Raw genomic sequence first — 23,425 nt, 5'->3', positions numbered from 1 at the left:
ATAAGGTGGGGATGTGGCTCAGTGGCTGAGTGCCCCTAAGTTCAATCCCCAGTACCCCACCCACAAAAAAGTGCAATTGTAAAAAATCTGCTGAGCTCACCTACCCTCAAGATATTAACTGGGTTCCCAGATATATACTCAAGAGAAACAAATGTGTGCAAGAATGTTCTTAATGCCTTGATTCATGAGAGCACAGAAGTGGAAATCACCCAAATGTCTGTCAATGAAAGAAGAGATAAATAAAGTATGATATATTCAAAAGAAGAAATGTTATAGAGCAATAAAAAATGACAAACTACTGCTATATACACCGATGTGAATAAATCTAGCTAACATAGTGAGTTAAAGGAGCCAAACACAGAGGAGTACATAGAAGTCTAGTTTTACCAAGTGCAAGGGCAGGCAAACTGTTGGTGCAAGAGAGAACATAGTGGCCACTAGGGAGAGAGTATTGACTGAGAAGGGACACAGAGCCTACATCTAAGCCTGGGTAGTATTGGGACGTATATATAAATGTAAAATTTCCAAAATAAAACTGGGCCTTTCATTTCTGTGCCCTTGGTGTACATGATATCAAGATAAAAGTAATAAAAATATGGAATGTTTAAAAATAAAGCAGACAAAAATTCTGTGCTAGCCATGTAACAAACCTCTGTAGCCTACCTCTTTATAACCATGGTCTAGAATAACTTTTCATTTCAGCTTAGAAATACCATAAAACCCAAAAGCAGTTGGATATCAGGAACAAGATTAGAAACTGGGCCATACAGCTTTCTCCCCAACTGTAGATCTAAGGGTAGCCAGAAACCAGCAGTTGTTGAGGTCAAGAAGAGTTATCCACTCTGCCATGAGCTCACAGTGGGGTAAATAATGGATGCTGGTTGTGGAGGACAAAAGAAAAAAAAAAGTAAAAGAAAAAGCAGAATTATTTCTAAAGATCTAAGAGAAAATCCCTGAATGTGATTTTTTTACTAGAACACAGTAGAAACATAAAATATAAAATTAGTCTCCTGAATGGCATTGATAAACTTTGACTTCTATGAAAGACCAGAAAATCATATAAAAGACAAAGGTAAAAAGCAGCAAACTATACTAAAAAAAGTGAGCTGGATCCTGTAAGAAATTAATACCAGAAATGTAACTATGCAACAGGAAGCTGTAATCAACAGAGCCAATAATGATACTAAGGTCAAGTAATCACTGATACAGAAGACTATATGCACCATTCTCAGGATACATAGAAAAAGGACAAAACAAATGAAAATAAGACACCAATGGAGGCCAAAAGAAACAAAAGCTACCGTGCCCAACAAAAAAATACAAATTCGATGCATAATTATAGATGATTTTAAGAAAGAAACCAAAAATTTTAATGAAGCAATAAACACAGAACTAAATAAAATGCATCAAAAAATAAATGAATTCAAAAACAATTCATTTTTTTTGCAGAAAGTATTAAACATGTATTAGAGAAAATTGAAGAATACAGATGCACACACCTACATATATACTCCCAGAATATGTGAATAAGATGAATTTGTTTTTAAAAGCTCTTAAGAGCAAGCAGGCAGAAATGATGGGCTATCTAAAAAGGGAGCTGTCCCCACTGGAAAACAGGGCTGCCACAGCTGCAAGATTCTGAAGGGGAGAGGCTGCATCTCAAGAATTTTATACACAGCCAAGTCTCCTTTCATATTCCAAGGCCACAAATGGGTTTTATTAGATATGCAAGGGATTACCTTGAAGCCATTCTTTGAGACATATCTTTATGGACAAAGAAATAAATTTAAAAATGAAAAGGAACTGGATGGAATGGCAAAGGAAACAAATCATCCTAAGGGCACAGCCTCTTCAATGCACTGTTGTTTTTTTCTACTCAAATATGATGATGGCACACCCACTCTGGCCCAGAGATAATGCATGGAAATAGACAATTTCATTGCAAATTATTGTTTCTCATTCTCATAATAACTTTATTGTTAAACAAATGTAAATGAAGCCTGTCTGTCAGATCCAGAAGTTAACAAACTGTGATTATAATAAGTATCACCAAAGCAAATCTAATCCTATATATAGGATTGAAATTGAGAAAATGTTAATCTTGTTCTATTTAAGCAACAGAAATAAATATAGTATCATTTTCAAAATATTGTACACTTATCATAAAAATATTAAGAAATACACATAAAAATAATATTCTAATTAGAATGCCAACTCTCAAAGATCCTGACAGTTTTAGCTTGGAAATATTTCAGATTTTTGCTTCTATGGGTATGTTAGTCAGCTTTCTGTTGCTGCGACAAATACCTGAGACCATCAACTTAAGAGGAGGAAAGGTTTATTTTGGCTCACAGTTTCAGAGGTTCTAGTCTCTGGTCACAGTTTATTTGGACCTGTGGCAGCACAGTGCATCTGAGCACAAGGTGGAGGAGGTCTCTTCACCTCATGGTAGCCAGAGCAAAAGTGAGACAGGAAGGGTTGGAGGGATCCTAGTACCATCTTCAAGAGGATGTCCCCAGTGACCTATCTCCCTTCCAGTAGGCCTCACTTCTAAACATTCCAGCACCTCACACTGAGGCCATATGCTGACCTGGTTACTAACATATGAGCTTTTAAGGGAAACTCCAGATCTAAATCATAGCAGTGTGTAAATATTCAGGATTAAGTGTTTAAAAATATACAATTACACACATATTTATACCATATAAAACCGGTATTTGCCCTTTAACAATATCATCTAGACAGCTATATATAAAAATACATATACTTCTGTAATATCATCTTTCCAACAGAGCATTACATTGTATAATTATAATTGCTTACTCAAAACCTGAGTTCATCATTCAGTTCAGACTATTTTAAATAATGTTATAATAAATGACTTTGAAGTTCCAGTTTAGACTATTACAAATAATGTTATAATAAATTACTTTGCAGTTCCTTTGCCCATTTATTGATGGTTTATTTGTTTTTGTTTATTTGTTTGTTTCCAGTGTTAACTATTTTGAGTTCTTTATATATCCTGGAGATTAATGCTTTATCTGAGTTTCAGATGACAAAGGTTTTCTTCCATTCCATAGGCTCTATTCTTGATTGTTTTCTTTGCTGTGAAGAAGTTTTGTCGTATGATACTGTCCTGTTTACTGATTCTTGATTTTACTTATTGCGCTTTAGGAGTCTTATTGAGGAAGTTGGTTCCTAAGTTGACATGATGGAAGGTTGGGCCTATTCTTTCATCTAGGAGGTACAGGGTCTCTGGTCTAATACCTAATTCCTTGATCCACTTTGAGTTAAGTTTTGTGTAGGGTGAGATATAGGGGCTAAATTTCACTCTGCTATATATGAATATCCCATTTTCCTATCATCATTTGTTGAAGAAATACAAAAGGTCATCAAATATATGAAGAAATGTTCAACGTCACTAGCAATTAGAGAAGTGCAAGTTAAAACTACACTCATCCATCTCATTCCAGTCAGAATGGCAATTATCAAGGATACAAGCGATAATAAATGTTGGTGAGGATGTGGGGTAAAAGTTACCCACCTCATACATTGCTTGTGGGACTGCAAATTTGGTGCAACCAACCACTATGAAAGCAGTATGGAGATTCCTCAGAAAATTGGAATGGAACCACCCATTGATCCACTTTTCCTACTCCTGAGTATATACCCAAAGGACTTAAAATCAGTCTGTTGGGTATATACTCAGGAGTGGGATAAGTGGATCATATGCAGATGCTAACATACAACAAGGGGCCAAGGGAAAAATAGAAGTTCAATGAAATAAACAAAAGGGAATAAAGGGAAAGGAGTTGGAATAGGAATGAGAAAGTCAGTAGAATGAATCATATTTAACTTTCCTATGTTCATATGTGAATATACAACCAGTGAAGCTCCACATCATGTACATTTGCAAAAATGGGATCCTAGTTAGAAATTCTAAGTTGTACTCCATGCATATATTATATGTCAAAATACATTCTAGTGTCATGTATATCTAAAAAATAACTTTATAATAATGTGCACATTTATAAAATAAACCCTAATGTGTGTTGATAAGAACTTAATGTAGAGAAGGAAAGACCTCAAATCACTGATGAAGCAATGTTTATTTTATAAACATGTAGAAAGAATTGCTACATGGAGGTTAAAACTCAGAAGATTCTCCCTCTACTCTATATGCCAAACATATTTCAGGTATTTTTGAGGATTAGAAATTATGAATCAAAAGATGATAGATAGGAATAAAAACAGCAGAAAATATAGAAAATGATTTATATAATCTCTGAATAGGAATTTTAAAAAAAATGAAAAAATATCACAAAAAGTATTCATCAATTAGTCATAAAATTTTAGTTTTAAAAGTCTGATATCTTAAATAATTAACACAACTTTAAAAGGAAATCATAAGAGAGTACTACTTGTGACATCTGGACAATCCTCTTCATGTATAAAGGATATTTTTAAAAATCAGTAAAAGAATAAAGGTTTCCAGGATCCCACCAGATAATGGCTGTTTAAATTTTAAGCATTTCTCATATGCTCAAAAGTAATCAAGTCACACAGAGGAGACTTCTACACATTTCTGTTAATGTACAATTGGGAGATAAACATCTGTGAGAAGCACAGGCTTTTCCAGAGCCCAATCAGAGTGGAGAGGAGCAGGGATTATACCAAAGAGAAGAATAAACACAGAATGCACCAAGGAACCTCAGAAGAAGGCAGCAGACTGGGTGGGAGAATGCTGCAAGGGACTTTGACATCTGGAGGCTCTGAGCTCAGGCCAAGGTAGAGCTATGATGAGGAACATGAGAAATTCATCAGAATAGATACAGCAAATAAAAAGTGTAAATAGTGAGTGTTTGAAAGATTACTGCGTTGTTTTTGTCTGTTTGAATTTTTTATAATAAATATTTGGAGGGAAGAATCACTACAAAATGAATACTTTTTCAAAAAGTCTGTTTAGTAATAAACAGAAAAAGAAAAGAAATACAACTTAATCATTTGAAATGAATTTTCAAAGCTCTAGATAAATACTTCAAAAAGCAACTTGAAACATGGTATAAATTTTTGGTATTATTATTGAATTACAAATGCAGTAATGTTCAGGTCTTGGTGAGGTTAGCATTCTTAGAACTAAGGCTTAGAGTGTAAATTGGTCACACCTTGCTGAAAAGCAATTGTAAAAGTGGAAAACTCTTAGTGAAAAGAAATTTAAAAAAATATCTTAAGAGAATGTTTAGATAATCATACCCTTTATTACATAATTTCAGCCCTAGATATAAGTTATAATCATAGATCTGAAAGAAGGTGATTGTACAAAAATGTTCATTTTGATAATATTTATAAAAAAAATTATAAACATTGCAGATGTCTAAGAGTAAGAGAATTATTTTTAAAATTGTGAAATTTTCACATGGTAGTTTTCATATGGTTTCTGGCAACCAAAGGCATATATAGGAAAATAATACTGTTAAACTGTTGAATGAAAAAATAGAAAAAATAGAAGATAGTATACAATGTGAATTTATGATTTATGTATATATAGTCTTCACAATGGCTATTTAGGCATGATGGAATGGTGGGTAAGTTTTATATGCTTTTCTGTATGAATGAGATAATATTCTTTGGGAACAACCAGGCAGTGTCAGAAAATTAAAAGTGTAGTTAATAAATCTCACTTAAGTTACATAATTCTCTTTAATTTATTATAGAAAATTTCAGGTGGGCCTCATTCTGGAATCATTTTTAATGAATCCTTTTGTTCTATTATATGTTTCTCAGTTAAGGTAATACTTCAAGTATTGTTAAAAGATATTTGTACAAGAAGACCGACTGATAGCTGCCCATTAGATCCTTGTGCCTCCTTGGCAACCTGGATCACCAGATTCCTCTGATAAGAAGTCCACCAGGAGCTTCTTCTGTTCCAAGTGAGTACAAAACTGCATATGGTGAACTTCAAGTTATTGTACCACGAATTAATGGCCACATTTGAATAGTTGCCAAAGTCTTCACTCTTCCAGTACCAACCCTAGGGGAAAAAAAGAGTAAAAAAAGGGAGCAGAAAATGGGAAATTCCTAAACATGCCCTGAGATTCCAGATCCTGTAACATGCAAATGGTGAGGAATAAGTGAGAACTATAAATAAATAAATAGATAGATAGATAGATAACAGATTGCTTCTAGTATCTATTTGCTTCAAAAGAATCTTATTTTCTTTTGATTTTTGTTACCTCCGACTTATAAACTAGTCCTTTAAAATAAAAAAGTCCTTGACTCTTACATAAGGAAAAAAAAAGATGTGTCACCTCTTGGTTGCAACTTGTGGCAGGGACACTGCATGTAAGAACCCTGGTCAGGGGTACTGCATAGTGGGGCAGCCACTGGAGTAAGGCAAGGCTGGAGAGGCATATGGTACCAGGAGCATAGACACTAATCTCCCCAGTGCCTCATTAAAAAGCAAAGAGGAACTGCAAATCCATGTAAGCATTGCCTCCTGTCTTCTTCTTCCTCTCCTTTCTCTCCTCTTCTCCTTCCTCTTTAAAAATACATTTTACATGGTATGTTAGTTAGAATTCCATTGTTGTGACCAAAAGTCCTGACAAAAGCAACTTAGAGGAGGAAAAGTTCATTTTAGCTCCTGGTTTCAGAGGTTCAGTCTATGATCTGCCAATACCATAGCTCTGGGTCTGAGAAAAGGCTGACTTAGGGAGCCTCCTGGTGCGAAGGTGTGGGGGAGGAATGCTGCTCAGCTCTTGATAGCCAGGAAGCAGAAAGAGAGCTTGAGTACAAGGAGCAATGGATTATATAATCCCCAAGGGGACACCTCCAGTGACATACTTCATCTACCCTACCTGCCTACAGTTACTACCCATTATTCCATTCAAATTATTAATCCATTGCATGGGTTAATCCACTGATTAAGTTAAAACTCTCTTGATCTAATCATTTTATCTCTGACCATTCCTGCATGGTCCCACACATGAGCTTTTGGGGGATATTTCATATCTAAACCACAACCCATGGGTCATTTGTTTCCCAGAAACATCCTGATGCTGGCAAGGGTTACCAGGAAACTTGGGATTCCTGGGTCACTGTTACTGAGCTGCTAGTGGCAGATGAAAGCATTTTTATCTGACAATCCTATTTTCGTCACCCTTTGTCAATTACTATTCGTGATAGGGATAGTTCTGAGGCAATTCCTGAACATTTCTCACTGAGAGTTAACATTAAACACAAAACATTTTACCTTTTTTTTTTTTTTTTTGGTACTGGAGATAGAACCCACGGTTATTAACCACTGAACCACATCCAAGCCTCTTTTATATTTTATTTAGAGACAGAGCCTTACTGAGTTGCTTAGGGCCTTGCTAAGTTGCTGAGGCTAGCTTTGAACTTGTGATCCTCCTGCCTCAGCCTCCTGAGCCACTGGGATTATAGGCATGCATCACTGCACCCAGAAAAACATTTTAACTTTTAAGCATTCAGGATGAAAATTTTTCCACAGTGGATGACAAAATAGCCTACATTATTCTCCCTTATCCTCTTAAGCCAAGCATCCTGAACAGGGCTCACCACTTTACTGATGTCCTGAACTACAGGGTTTACTTAAGTATATAAAGTTCTCTATCCCATGACTATAAGCTGCCCTGAATTTTGAGTTCTTGATTTTTGAAGAATTTCTCTCCTCCTCGGTGCTCAGTTATTCAGTGAATATGCTTCTCCCTTCAATATGCCTGCCTGTAAAGGCAGTTTTCTTTATCTATTGCCTTTCAGATATCAAAGAACAAGTTCAAGGGAACCTTGGGGATGCTTCAGTTCTGTGCTCCACTTTCCTTCAGTGCTAGCAGGTGGGAAGGTTTATTTTGACACCAAGTAAATTTTATAAGCAACTAATTTCTACAAGAGTGAGACACATTAAATTGATCAGAAATTTGGTGTATGAACTTTTTTTGCCTTTGAATTTTTGTGGTTAGGTACTGTTGATCAGTGCTTAATTAACTGCCAGGCCTAGACTATTTCTTTCTTTCCAGGAATCTATTAGATTTCTCCCTCACCTCCCTAAGTCAGCAGCAACCTGGACCGACAACTTAACTCTGAACTTTTCATTACATGAAACCATGGAATCATAGAATTTCTCAGTGCAGTAAAGAATTAAAAAGAAATATTAATATCACTATTGAGAATCATAATATTGACTAGGCTTACCCGTCCAATACAGGGGTCATAATGCATGTTTTAAGCTTAGTGGGCCAGGTGCAACTACTTGACTCTGTGGTTGGCAGAAAGTCACCATAGGCAATGTGTCAGGAGAGGGTATGGCTAAATTTGGCCAGAGAATTAGTTTGCAGCCCCAATGTCTTGCCCAAAATCCATCCAATTAGAGTGGTTTCTAGTTAAAATGTCTGTACACCCCAGTAGTGTGTTCTTACCTTCCTCTTTGATCAGAAGAATGACAAAAGTAAACTGTCAATCACACTTCCACTTTTTCCTTCCACAGGAAGGAAAAGACAAAGAACCCACTCCCACAAAGAAAGAGGTCCTTGTGTTCATGTATTTGCTCAAGTGCTTATGAGTTCCAAGGTTCTCCTACCACTGCTTTAGATTCTGGAGATGCAGTGACTAGAAAAATGGGTTTACCTCTCAGAGGCTAGAATAATATGGGCCAACGTCAAACCACAAATAGCTGAATATGATTATCATTCCCATGTGTGACTTGAAGGAGAGGAATCAGGAACCACAACACAGTGTTGCAAGATAATATAATCTGTGCTAGTGGCCAGGGAAGGCTTCATAGACAGTGGCATTCACACTAAGGAACAGGTCGTACTGAGAATTTCAAATGAAATTCATGATTTCTATAAACAATAAAGCTTTAAATGTGATTTTATTCTATTCTACTTTTCAGTTATTTGAAATTAGATGAGACTGCCAGGGGGATTCTGATGCAGTGAAGACATTTACCCAAATGTAATTACAACCCCAGTGATGTGCAATAGACTAGTTCTTGATATTAATTAGACCAATCTCAGACTCCATCAAGCTTTCAGAAATCAACTGCTTTCGAATAGGTTGTAATAATGTTTGAAATACTTTCCAAATAATCATAGTCATATTAATGTTTAACATTTAATAAAAGAATTTTTGAAGTCATGAAATCGGCTCAATGACTCCAAACATTCTGCTCTCCTTTAGTCTTTTATCCATGGCAAAGTCTTTTCTAAAGTGTAAAGACAAACACACACAATAAAGGTTTGGCATTTGATTACATTAAAACAAATTTCTCTTATAGTAACAAAAAACTTGTACTGTCAAACAAGACACACATACCAATACTACAGAATAGAAGACACAGAGAAAAACCAACACAGATACAGTCATGTGGTCCTTGATGAAGCTGCCAAAAACATACATTGGAAAAAAAAAAAAAGCCTTTGTAACAAATGCTGCTGGTAAAAATGGTTATCCATATTTATAGATGAATGAAAGTAGACCTTTATCTCTCACCCTGCACAAAAATTAACTCAAAATGAATCAAAGACATAGGAATTAGAGCATAAACTATGCAACTCCAAGAAGAAAGCATAAAATCAATAGAGTCACAGGCAATGATTTTCTCAATAGGACCCCTAAAGCTCAGGAAATAATGTCAAGAATTAATAAATGCAACCAGAAAAAAATGAAAAGTTGTGTTGCAATTGTGTACAATGAATCAAAATGCATTTTGCTGTCATATATACCTAATTAAAATAAATAAATAAATTTTAAAAATAGTTAATAAATGGAACAGCATTTAATTAAAAAGCTTCTGCATAGCAAAGGAAACAAATAAGAATGTGAAGAGAGAGCCTACAGAATGGGAGAAAATCTTTGCCAGTTACTACTCTGATGGAGGATTAATATCTACAATATACAAAGAGGTCCAAAAGATTAAAAAATAACCCAATATTTGGTTATTGAAAACCAAATAACCCAACTGATAAATGGGCAAATGACTTAAACAGACACTTCTCAAAAGAAGAAATACAAATGGCTGACAAATATATGAAAAATAAATTATCAACATTATTAGCAATTAGGGAATTGAAAATCAAAACTACACTGAGATTCCATCTACCATCAGTCAGGAAGGCAGCCACCAGGAATACAAACAGTGATAAATGCTGGAGAGGATGTGGAAAAAAAGGAACACTTTTATACTACTGGCAGAATTAAAATTTAGTACAATCACTGTGGAAATTAGCATGGAGATTCCTCAAAAGACTAGACATTGAACCACCATATGACTCAGTATACCACTCCTCGGTATTTTTCCTAAAGAATTAAAGTCATCATACTACATGCATACCCATGTTTATAGCAGCACAATTCACAATAGTCAAACTATGTAATAAACCTAGGTGTTTATGAATGGATGAATGGATAAAGAAAATGTGGTAGATATACACAATGAAGTTTTATTTATCCATAAAGAAAAAAAATGAAATTATGTCATTTGCAAGACAATGGAAATTGAGAATATATTAAGCAAAATAAGTCAGACTCAGAAAGTCAAGTGTTGTATGATTTTTACCATACATGGTAGCTAAAGAGGATAAAGGAAAAGAAAGTTTGGGAGAATCTCATGAAAATCTAAGGGAGATCAGTAGAATAGCAGAAAGGGATGAGGGGCAGGAAGAGAGGAGGGAAAGGGGAAATATTGGGGAATTATATTGGCCAAATCATATTATTATATTATATGCATGTACAAATATGTAACAACAAATCCCACCATCATGTATACCTATAATGCACCAAAAAGAATGTGGAGAAAATTTTTAAAATAGTTTTTTGTGTTCAGGGAAAAAAAATCATTAAAGACAAGTATAAATTGAAAGAAAGCAATGCAACATATAAGACAGACAAAGATGATAATATCTTCATAATAAAATGAAATGACACACATCAATAGGGCAAATAGAAATGTAACAACAGATTGTTGGAAAAAAGAGAACGCGTAACTGATCTGCAACAAGTTTTGTATTTAACAAATATTTTTGAGTTAATAGATGAAATGCAATTGGCAGAAGAAGAAATAAAAGTGATCGGAAAATATGGAAAAAATTTGGGGCTAGGGTTGTGGCTCAGCGGTAGAATGCTCACCTAGCACGTTCAAGGCCCTGGGTTCGATCCTCAGCACCACATAAAAATAAATAAATAGGTTTCATAAGATGGCGGCGAATAGAGTGCATCACCCCCGTGTACCGCGTCACTGCGCAGGTGAATAACGAGTTAGAACAGCCAAAAGCTATCTTGTTTGGAATTTCCAGCAAAATTGGGGTGCACCAAAACCTAGAGGAAGGATTTCCAGCACCCGAGAATCAATTACTGGGGCTCAATCACAAGTGAACCGTGCACCCGGAGATTCAGGCTGATTGATCGGCGGCCTGCCCCTCAGCCAGAAACTGCAGCGAGTCTAGAAACAGTGTGCCGAGAAACGGCGTGCCAGCAACACAGAAAAGCGGTGCTGCGGATTCTGTGGGGTCCTGCCAACTGTGCCCTCACTGTGCTACAGGCTGAGTTCTGGGTTTGAGACAGGGGAGAGAAACAGTCCAGGTCTGGGCTCCACACCGGACAACCCACTGAGGAAGCCAGCGGCCACCATCTTGGAGAGCTGACATCACCATCGCCAGTTTCCAACAGATCCCAACAAGTTCAGTGATAGAACAGGTGTGTGGCATTTAGCCCTCCTCACATACAGCGGGGAAATTGCATAAAATCTCTCCCTGGCTTTCCGGGGGCGTGAATATCAGAGTGAGCGTGAATAAAGGCATGGGGAAAGGTAAAGGCACCTGACCTCCAACTCCCCCCTCCCACCAGCGGTGAAAAAGAAATCTGTCTCGCCAGCTCTCAGAGGAGGGGCTAGCGGAGGGAATCAAAATAATAAGGGGCCGGTTCCCAATAGCCTCCCTCCACATCCAGGAAACTGCAGGCCCAGAGTGTAGCTTGAACTGCAGAGAGGTATCACACTGGGGAAAGGCCTGTCTGGCAGGAAAAGCAAGGAGACTAGAGACCAGGAATAAACCTAAGCTAACAGGTTTTGAGAGACGGGGGTGGGGAGCGGCCTCACATGGATTGTTTTCTACAGCCGGAGGGCAAAATCTTGGCCTGGAAGGAAGGCACAGCACCACCTATTGGAAGTGAAGAAAATAGAAGCCTAACAGTGCCTTTTTTTAAAAATTTTTAAATTTTTTTTTCTTTTTTTAATTGTAATTTTTATTTTACTGCATTTTATTATTTTTTTAATCATTTCCTTTTCTTTCTATTCTTTTTTCTTTCTTTCTTCTCTCCCTCCCTCTTTCTTTGTTTGCTTCCTTACCTTTTCCCCATCTTTACTCTTAAGCATGACCACCCAGATTATGTATAATTTACTAAATGCAAATAGATGAATACTATGAGTTGGTCTATAATCCACCTAAGCCCTTAACTACCCCCAAGTACTCCTGTTTATTCTCTTGTTAATATCTGCCTGCATTTGAGCAATCCCCCAAAGAAGCTAACATATACTAACCTCCATACCATCAAATCGCCTGACCTTAACATAAAATCCTAAGTTCAAACATCAATTCTCTGTATGCCATCAAAATCTGTAGGCCTTTAATGAAACTAATAAATTTACCTTGAATCACAATTAAATCCAACATCTCTAAACATTGTCTCCCAACACAAAGGAGAGATATTGAAACTATAAAAACCAAAACAAATTTAAAGGAGAAAACAAAAACACAGCAGTCAAACAGAGCTGGAAAGTAATGTGAGCACCATGAAAAAACAAGGGAAAAAAGGATTACAAACAATGCAGGACAACTTAAATTCACAGGAGAACCTAGAGGCTTCAGAAAAATGGACAGAGAAAGAACTAAAGGCATATCTAACTCAGATGGAACGGAATCTTAGAGAAGACTTTAGACAGCAAGTCCAAACAATGAAAGTATACTTTGAAAATGAATTACATAAGCAAATTCAATTGGCAAAGAATTAGCTCTACCAGGAGATAGAGATTTTTTTAAAAAAAAAATCAAACAGCAATCCTAGAAATGTAGGAAACCGTAAACCAAATTAAAAACTCAAACGAGAATATTACAAATAGACTAGATCAAATAGAAGTCAGAACATCAGATAATGAAGACAAAGTTTATCAACTTGAAAAGAATATAGTCAACCCAGAAAGGATGCTAAAAAATCACGAGCAATCTATCTAAGAGATATGGGATGTCATAAAAAAAACAAACTTGAGAGTCATTAGGATAGAAGAAGGTGTAGAGGATCAAACTAAAGGAATGAACAATCTATTGAATGAAATAATCTTAGAAAACTTCCCAGATATGAAAGATGGAATGCATTGCCAAATCCTGGAAGCCTACAGGACCCCAAACATACAAAACCATAACAGACCGACTCCAAGACACATAATTATGAAGATATCCAACATACAGAACAAGGAGAGAATATTAAAAGCTACGAGAGAAAGGAGGCAGATTACATTCAGGGGTAAACCAATTAGGCTAACGGCTATTTTTTCATCACAGACGTTGAAAGCGAAAAGATCCTGGAACAACGTATTTAAAACACTGAAAAATAATGGATTCCAACCAAGAATACTGTATCCAGCAAAATTAAGCTTCAGATTTGACAATAAAATTAAAATATTTCACGATAAACAAAAGTTAAAAGAATTCGCAGCCAGAAAACCAGCACTGCAAGGCATTTTGAGCAAAACACTACAAGAAGAGGAATGGAAAAACAGCACCCAAAACTAACAGTGGGAGGTAACTCACTAAAGGGGAAAAAAATAACCAAAGAGGAAAAACTAGCCATATTAAAATAAATAAATAAATAAATAAATAAATAAATAAGCATGACTGGAAGTACAAACCATATATCAATAGTAACCCTAAACGTTAATGGCTTAAATTCACCACTCAAGAGACATAGGCTAGTAACCTGGATTAAAAAAACAAATCCAACAATATGCTGCCTTCAAGAGACTCATATGATAGGAAAAGACATACACAGGTTGAAGGTGAAAGGTTGGGAAAAATCATAGCACTCATATGGTCCTCGGAAGCAAGCAGGAGTGGCCATACTCATATCGAATAAAATCAACTTCAAACCTAAGTTAATCAAAAGGGATAAAGAAGGACACTATATACTGTTAAAAGGAACCATCCACCAACAAGACATAAAATTATCAATATGTATGCACCAAACAATGGTGCTGCAACGTTCATAAAACAAACTCTCCTCAAGTTCAACAGTCAAATAGGCCACAACACAATAATTATGGGTGACCTCAACACACTGCTCTCTCTACTGGACAGATCCTCCAAACAAAAGCTGAATAAAGAAACTATAGAACTCAAAAACACAATCAATAACCTAGACTTAACAGACATATATAGAATATATCAACCATCGTCAAGTGGATACACGTTCTTCTCAGCAGCACATGGATCCTTCTCAAAGATAGACCATATATTATGCCATAGGGCAACTCTTAGTAAATATAAAGGTGTGGAGATAATACCATGCATCTTATCTGATCATAATGGAATGAAACTGGAACTCAATGATAAAAGAAGGAAGGAAAAATCCTGCATCACTTGGAAAATGAACAATATGTTACTGAATGATCAATGGGTTACAGAAGACATAAAGGAGGAAATCAAAAAATTCTTAGAGATAAATGAAAATACAGACACAACATATCGGAATCTATGGGACACAATGAAAGCAGTTTTAAGAGGGAAATTCATTGCCTGGAATTCATTCCTCAAAAGAAAAAAAAACAACAAATAAGTGAACTCACACTTCATCTCAAAACTCTGGAAAAGGAGGAGCAAAACAACAGCAAATGTAGTAGAAGGCAAGAAATAATTAAATCAGAGCGGAAATCAATGGAATTGAAACAAAAAACACCATTGAAAAAATTGATAAAACTAAAAGTTGCTTCTTCGAAAAAATAAATAAGATCGACAGACCCTTAGCCATGCTAACGAAGAGAAGAAGAGAGAGAACTCAAATTAATAACATACAGGATGAAAAAGGCAATATCACAACAGACACTACAGAAATACAGAAGATAATTAGAAATTATTTTGAAACCCTATATTCCAATAAAATAGAAAATAGTGAAGATATCGATAAATTTCTTAAGTCATATGATTTGCCCAGATTGAGTCAGGAAGATACACACAGTTTAAACAGATCAATAGCAAAGAAGGAAATAGAAGAAGCCATCAAAAGACTACTAACCAAGAAAAGCCCTGGACCAGATGGGTATACAGCGGAGTTTTACAAAACCTTCAAAGAAGAATTAATACCACTACTTTTCAAGTTATTTCAAGAAACAGAAAAAGAAGGAGCTCTTCCAAATTCATTCTATGAGGCCAACATCACCCTGATCCCAAAACCAGACAAAGACACTTCAAAGAAAGAAAACTACAGACCAATATCTCTAATGAACTTAGATGCAAAAATCCTCAATAAATTCCTGGCGAATCGAATACAAAAGCCTATCAAAAAAATTGTGCACCATGATCAAGTAGGATTCATCCCTGGGATGCAAGGCTGGTTCAATATATGGAAATCAATAAATGTTATTCACCACATCAATAGACTTAACGATAAGAACCACATGATCATCTCAATAGATGCAGAAAAAGCATTCGACAAAGTACAGCATCCCTTTATGTTCAAAACACTAGAAAAACTAGGGATAACAGGAACTTACCTCAACATTGTAAAAGCTATGTATGCTAAGCCTCAGGCTACCATCATTCTGAATGGAGAAAAACTGAAGGCATTCCCTCTAAAATCTGGAACAAGACAGGGATGCCCTCTGTCACCACTTCTATTCAATTTAGTTCTCGAAATACTAGCCAGAGCAATTAGACAGACAAAAGAAATTAAAGGCATAAAAATAGGAAAAGAAGAACTTAAATTATCACTATTTGCGGATGATATGATACTATATTTAACAGACCCAATAGGGTCTACAAAGAAACTACTAGAGCTAATAAATGAATTCAGCAAGGTGGCAAGATATAAAATCAACACGCATAAATCAAAGGCATTCCTGTATATCAGCGACAAATCTTCTGAAATGGAAATGAGGACAACCACCCCATTCACAATATCCTCAAAAAAAATAAAATACTTGGGAATCAACCTAACAAAAGAGGTAAAAGATTTATACAATGATAACTACAGAACCCTAAAGAGAGAAATAGAAGAAGACCTTAGAAGATGGAAAAATATACCCTGTTCATGGATAGGAAGAACTAACATAATCAAAATGGCAATATTACCCAAAGTTCTCTATAGGCTTAATGAAATGCCAATCAAAATCCCAACAGCATTTCTTGTAGAAATAGATAAAGCAATCATGAAATTCATATGGAAAAACAAAAGACCCAGAATAGCAAAAGCAATTCTAAGCAGGAAGTGTGAATCAGGCGGTATAGTGATACCAGATTTCAAATTATACTACAGAGCAATAGTAACAAAAACAGCATGGTACTGGTACCAAAACAGGTGGGTGGATCAATGGTACAGAATAGAAGACACAGAGACTAATCCACAAATTTACAACTATCTTATATTTGATAAAGGGGCTAAAAGCATGCAATGGAGGAAGGATAGCATCTTCAACAAATGGTGCTGGGAAAACTGGAAATCCATATGCGACAAAATGAAACTGAATCCCTTTCTCTTGCCATGCACAAAAGTTAACTCAAAATGGATCAAAGAGCTTGATATCAAATCAGAGACTCTGCACCTGATAGAAGAAAAAGTTGGCTCCAATCTACATACTGTGGGGTCAGGCTCCAAATTCCTCAATAGGACGCCATAGCACAAGAGTTAATAACTAGAATCAACAAATGGGACTTACTCAAACTAAAAAGTTTTTTTTTTTCTCAGCAAGAGAAACAATAAGAGAGGATAATAGGGAGCCTACATCCTGGGAACAAATTTTTACTCCTCACACTTCAGATAGAGCCCTAATATCCAGAGTATACAAAGAACTCAAAAAATTAAACAATAAGATAACAAATAACCCAATCAACAAATGGGCCAAAGACCTGAACAGACACTTCTCAGAGGAGGACATACAATCAATCAACAAATATATGAAAAAATGCTCACCATCTCTAGCAGTCAGAGAAATGCAAATCAAAACCACCCTAAGATACCATCTCACTCCAGTAAGATTGGAAGCCATTATGAAGTCAAACAACAACAAGTGCTGGCGAGGATGTGGGGAAAAGGTACACTTGTACATTGCTGGTGGGACTGCAAATTGGTGCAGCCAATTTGGAAAGCTATATGGAGATTCCTTGGAAAACTGGGAATGGAGCCACCATTTGACCCAGCTATTCCCCTTCTTGGTCTATTCGCTAAAGACCTAAAAAGAGCATGCTACAGGGACACTGCTACATCGATGTTCATAGCAGCACAATTCACAATAGCTAGACTGTGGAACCAACCCAGATGCCCTTCAATAGATGAATGGATAAAAAAAAATGTGGCATTTATACACAATGGAGTATTACTCAGCACTAAAAAATGACAAAATCATGGCATTTGCAGGGAAATGGATGGCATGAGAGCAGATTATGCTAAGTGAAGCTAGCCAATCCCTAAAAAACAAATGCCAAATGTCTTCTTTGATATAATTGGAGCAACTAAGAACAGAGCAGGGAGGAAGAGCATGAGGAAAAGATTAACATTAAACAGAGACATGAGGTGGGAGGGAAAGGGAGAGAGAAGGGAAATTTCATGGAAATGGAAGGAGACCCTCATTGCTATACAAAATTATATATAAGAGGTTGTGAGGGGAAAGGGAAAAAAAACAAGGGAGAGAATTAAATTACAGCAGATGGGGTAGAGAGAGAAGATGGGAGGGGAGCGGAGAGGGATAGTAGAGGATAGGAAAGGTAGCAGAATACAACAGTTACTAATATGGCATTATGTAAAAATGTGGATGTGTAACTGATGTGATTCTACAATCTGTATTTGGGGTAAAAATGGGAGTTCATAACCCACTTGAATCTAATGTATGAAATATGATATGTCAAGAGCTTTGTAATGTTTTGAACAACCAATAAAAAAATAAAAAAATAAAAAGGTTTAATTTGAACAAATAAAGTCATCAGTTACTATATAAATAAATAAATAAATAAATGTCTCCAACTACAACTAAAAAATAAATATTTAAAAAATATGGAAAAAAATTCAACTCAACCAGAAAATTAAGTACTACAAAACAACAAAATACCAACTTTAGTTTGGTTGGCAAAAATTAGAAATGAATAATGTGCACCACATCTGTGCCCGTGAAAACATGAATCCTGTTAAGAGAGAACTTGCACTATAAATCATAAGTTCTAAAAATGTCCAACAATTGTACCTGTAGGAATTTCACATCGAATTTAGGAGGGGAAAAATAGGCATATATTTTAAAATATGTGTGTAAGCATTTTCCACATAGCATTATTTATAAGAATGAAAAATTTTTTAAATGTAATTTTTCATCAATAAATAAATGATAAAATAATCTATGGTTAATTCATGCAATTGAATACTATGCTGCCATTTTACATGATAATCTAAAATATTATAAAAGTTTTCAAGACAGTTGGTCAAATGAAAATGTTGATTACAAAATAATATATAGTAAGGTACATATATTTTCACTTTTGTCTGTTTTTTAATTGATACATAATTCTCCATTTTATAGGGCACAATGTAATGATTCAATACATGTATTCATTATGTAATGAGCAAATTCAGGGTAACTAGCATCTCTATCACCTCATAAATTTATTATTTCTTCATTGTGAGGATGTATAAAACCCTCTTTTGATTGTTTTGGAATCTTCAATACTGCCATGCAATTAGGACATTAGCAGTTGGTATCTTATCTACTTGTAAATTGGTACCCATTGACCATCCTCTCTGCCCATTCTCTCCTCTCTTTCCCTCTTCCTAATCCCTAGTAACCTCTACTCAATCCTCTACTTTTATGCACTCAATTTTTTTGGATTCCATGTCTGAGTGTGAACATCAGCATTTCTCTGTGCTTTGGTATGACTGAAGAGTATTCCACTGTGTATATATGCCACATTTATTATTCATTCATCCATTGTTGAACATTCAGGTTAATTCTAAATCTTGGACATTTTGAATAGTGCTGCAGTAAACTTCAATAAACTGAGTTAACATCTCTTGGCTATTTGTCCAGTAGTGGATTTCTGGATCATTTTTATTTATGTAAATAGAAAAAATATGGATAACATCACAAAAATGTTAATAGAATTTGTCTCTTGATTTTGTTTTCATTTTCTGATGGCTTATCTGGAAAGTCCACAGGTTCAACCATGAGTTATTTATTACATTGGTAATAGGGGAAATTAAATAAAGGGTTATGAATATATGTGCCATTTAAACTCAGATTGATGAAGCAAGACATTTATAAGTTACACTGTAGAGAATAATGGTCCCAACTGATTTATTTCTCCAATTACTATTTAAATTTTCCCCATCAAATCTACGCTTATAAGATTGAGAATTATTCCCAGCTTGTGTTCTCATTATTTTCTTCATATTATAACAGACATTGGAATGGGGAATAAACATGAAAACAATGAAAAAAATGTATCCATTTATGGTAGAGAGTTGCCATGAATTTAAGATAGTCATAAATTCTTTGGCATACTTCCCACCAAAAGGCAGAGCTGTTTGACTTCTCCAATCTGTAGTACAGAGGATTTCCTTAGCTTACCAGAGAAGATGACTATATTTGATCAGTGTGAACAACTGAATCCAAAAAACCCCAAACTTCCATATTATTCTCTGAGCCTAGTGTGCCACTTTTTATTCTGTTGAAATAGTAAATGTCTACACAGATCACTATGTGTTAAGCTATAAAATGGAAATAATAATATCTAGGTTCCAAGTTCCTCAGGATTATAGTGAGGTTCAAATGAGATGATGTGGGTGGAAACTCCTTCTAAACTTTAAAATGTTCTGTACTTGCACGATGCTGTCATTATCATTATTATTAAGGAATTAGTAAATTATATATACTGTTGGAACATGTGAGTTTAGCATTGTCTGATCTTAGGTTATTCATTTAACATCTCAGCAATTTTCTCACCCCTAAAATAAGAGTGTTTACTAAATAATATCTAAAGTTCTTTCCAGTTCTTAAATAATATGACTGCGGTTTTTGAGAAGCGGTATTGCATGTTCTTACCACCCTGTGGTGCAGGGTGTTCAAAGATAAATGTGACTCCACTTGTGCTGCGTAGGAATTTACAATGTAGTTTTTAAGATAACTTGTACTTTTCCACATTTTTATTGGTGCATTATAGTCATATATATTGATGGAATTTGTTACACATTTGTATATGCATACAACGTAACAATATAATTTGGCCAATGTTATTCCTCAGTATTTCCCTTTTCCCTTCCCACCTCCCTCCCCTTTCTTCCTTCCCATCCTAAATTTCTTTTCCTTTTTCCTCTCTCGTTTCCACATATGAGAGAACATACAACCATTGATCTTCTGAGTCTGACTTTTTTTTTTTTGCTCAACATAATGTTCTCAAGTTCCATCCATTTTCCTACAAATGGCATATTTCCATTTCTTCTTTGTGGCTGGATAAAACTCCATTGTATATATGCACCATTTTTTCTTTATCCATTAGTACATTGATAGACACCTAGACTGGTTCCATAGTTTGCGTATCGTGAATTGTGCTGCTATAGACATGTGTATGCATGTATGTGGTATGATAACTTTAATTCTTTAGAATAATCTATTTTTAAAGACAAATAATTCAATATTTTAAATGTAGATTCCCTGGGACCCATGGATTCCTTAGAGGAAATTTTCTAGATACTAAAGCTGAGCATCTTCTGTTTGTTCCTTCAGATCCCTCTGCACTGCTCCCTGCCCTGGCAGCCTGGCCTGTATGAACGGTATCAATGATCTCTTTGCCTCATGGTATCTGACTGGCTTCTTCCAGTTGAGAGACCTAACAAGAGACAGAGGAAGACAGAAGAAACAAAATATTACTCACCCAGTTGCCTCTCCATAGGTTCACCTTGGGACGTCAAATATACAGTGTTGTTCAAGTTTGTACATGACTCTCTCCTTCTAGTTCTGGAAAAAGCTCTCTCCCTTTTCCCCTTTTGCCCTAGAGATGAAAATGGCTCAGCTGTAACTAATCCTAGAACACTTTACAGTTCCGTTGGTGGTAGGCAGTGATGAATAGAATGTTTGCGTTTTCTCCACCCACACCCCCAGCATACACCCCAAATTAATGTACCTGAATCCTAACACCAACATGATGAGATCAGGAACCTTTCCCCCAATCTCCAAAACTGTAAGAAATAAATGTTGTCCAAGTCACCCAGTCTATGGTATTGTTAAAACATCTGCCTTGGCTACTCTCCCTTGGATCACCTGAACTGGAGGACATGAGCTGCCATGATCTAGAACGTGCTGTAAAAAAGCCCTCATGGCATGGGATCAAGGTCTACCCCAAAACATGGGAGTAATCCTGGAAGCAATTCTTCCATCCCCAGGTCAGATCTTCCCAGGAGACCACAGCTTTGCTGGTACCTTGACTACAGTCTCATGAAAGTCCTTCAATCAGAGCTACCTAGCTCAGCTCTGCCTGAATTTCTGAACCCTCTTCCATATATATATATATGAGGTAGTAAATGTTTTAAGCTATAAGGCTTTAGGTGAATTTGTTATGCATCCATATATAACTAATATACCTGGTGATTTTCCTCACATAATGGCTGTGTGTTTGTAAATAACCCTGCTGTTTTCTTCTTCAAATTATAATAATTTGATTATGCCAACTTTTCCCTGCTAAGATCATAAATAAAATATTTTCAGACATGTAGGAGAAATGAAATACTCTCCTCAGGTTTGTTTCCCCAAAGCATAAAAAATAGATCACAGCTGAATATAGACATTTCCCTCAATCTTTGAGGACTCAAATTCCCTTGAAAGATTTCAGATTTATTTATTAGGGTGGTAACTGGGGAGATTTGTGTCTTTAAGGATTTAAATGAAAGAACAGTAGAATGAATTCGACCTACTTTTCCTATGTACATATATAAATATACCACAGTGAATTTCACCATCATGTATATCCACAAGACACTAATTAAAAAAAAAAACTAAGTAAATAGCAGAAAGATCAGTAGAAAAGAGATCGGGGAAGGTAGGAGGGGAGGGAAAGTGGAAGTATGGGGGACTGAATTAGAACAAATTATATTCCATGCTTTTATAGTTTTGTCAACATGAATCCTAACATAATGTGTAACTAAAAAGAACCAATAAAAATTAGTGACTTCTTAACTTTAAAATGAGAAATGGAGGTTACAGTTTCTTCTCCAAGAATATCTGGAAGCACTTCAGCACGGCACATGCAGGGTGACAGACTTTAGATTAAAATGGCCATGGGGTGGGTGGGTGTGATACTGTGACACATGTGTTTGTTCTTCATGTTTCCTGGCATGAAACTCCTAAAATCCTTGGAATTCTCAAATCAATAAATGTCTTTTTATGTGCTAATGAGTCGACTGGTGGCTGGGGACCTCTAGGTAGCTTTCCTCTGGGACTGGTCACCAGAGAGACCAAAGCAGGATTAGAGGAGTGGCCTTTGAACCACCCATCCCAACCTCTAGGGAGCAAAAGGGGCTAAAGTGAAGTTGTCCACCAACAACCAATGGTCTAACCAATCATCTCTAAAAACCCAAAGCACAGTATTCAAAGAGCTTCTGGACAGCTGACCACATGGAGCTTGCTGGAGGGTGATGTGCTCTGAAAGGACAGGAAAGACCCTCCCACATACCTCACCTTACCCACCTCTTCTTCTGGATCCTCTGTAATAACCTTTTATGAGAAATCAGTGAACATCGTTGTTTTCCTGAGTTCTTTCCAGCAAATTAATGGAATCTAAAGCAGGTATTGTAGAAACCCCAACTGTTCACCAGTCAGGCAGAGTACAAGTGAAACAACCGGGGGCTATCTATCACTGGCATTGGAAGTCTTGGGGACTGAGCCATCAAGTGGTGGGATCTGAAGCTCTCTCCAGGCACACAGTGTCAGAACCAAATTCCATTGGAGGACACCCAGCTGGTGTAGCATTGGTTGTTTGGTGTGTGTGTGTGTGTGTGTGTGTGTGTGTGTGAGAGAGAGAGAGAGAGAGAGAGAGAGAGAGAGAGAGAGAGACAGAGAGAGAGAGAGAGAGAGAGAAACCCCACGTATCTGCTATCAGAAGTATGTTGTGAGAGTTTGGTGGGACAAACTGAGTTCAAGGGCTTTTGGGGTTTTTGTTTGTTTTATAGTGGGTTC

General features: G+C 36.2%; 1 long non-coding RNA gene across 1 annotated transcript in view; it reads left to right on the top strand.

Moving 5' to 3' along the window:
* The window catches only part of LOC124103988 (uncharacterized), a 39,674-nt gene extending 17,079 nt beyond the window's left edge, over positions 1–22,595 (top strand). The window contains exons 4-5 of the long non-coding RNA XR_006855342.2: positions 5,785–5,930; positions 20,981–22,595. This is a non-coding gene — a long non-coding RNA (uncharacterized LOC124103988). The remainder of the gene's footprint in view (positions 1–5,784; positions 5,931–20,980) is intronic.
* Positions 22,596–23,425: the final 830 nt, after the last annotated feature.

This window comes from Marmota monax, unplaced genomic scaffold, assembly GCF_021218885.2.
Source record: "Marmota monax isolate L192 unplaced genomic scaffold, Marmota_monax_Labrador192_F-V1.1 WCK01_AAM20220418_F8-fsc00107, whole genome shotgun sequence".
Taxonomy (NCBI): domain Eukaryota; kingdom Metazoa; phylum Chordata; class Mammalia; order Rodentia; family Sciuridae; genus Marmota; species Marmota monax.
The sequence above is the reverse complement of the archived record's forward strand: the minus strand, read 5'-3'. Positions and strand labels throughout refer to the sequence as shown.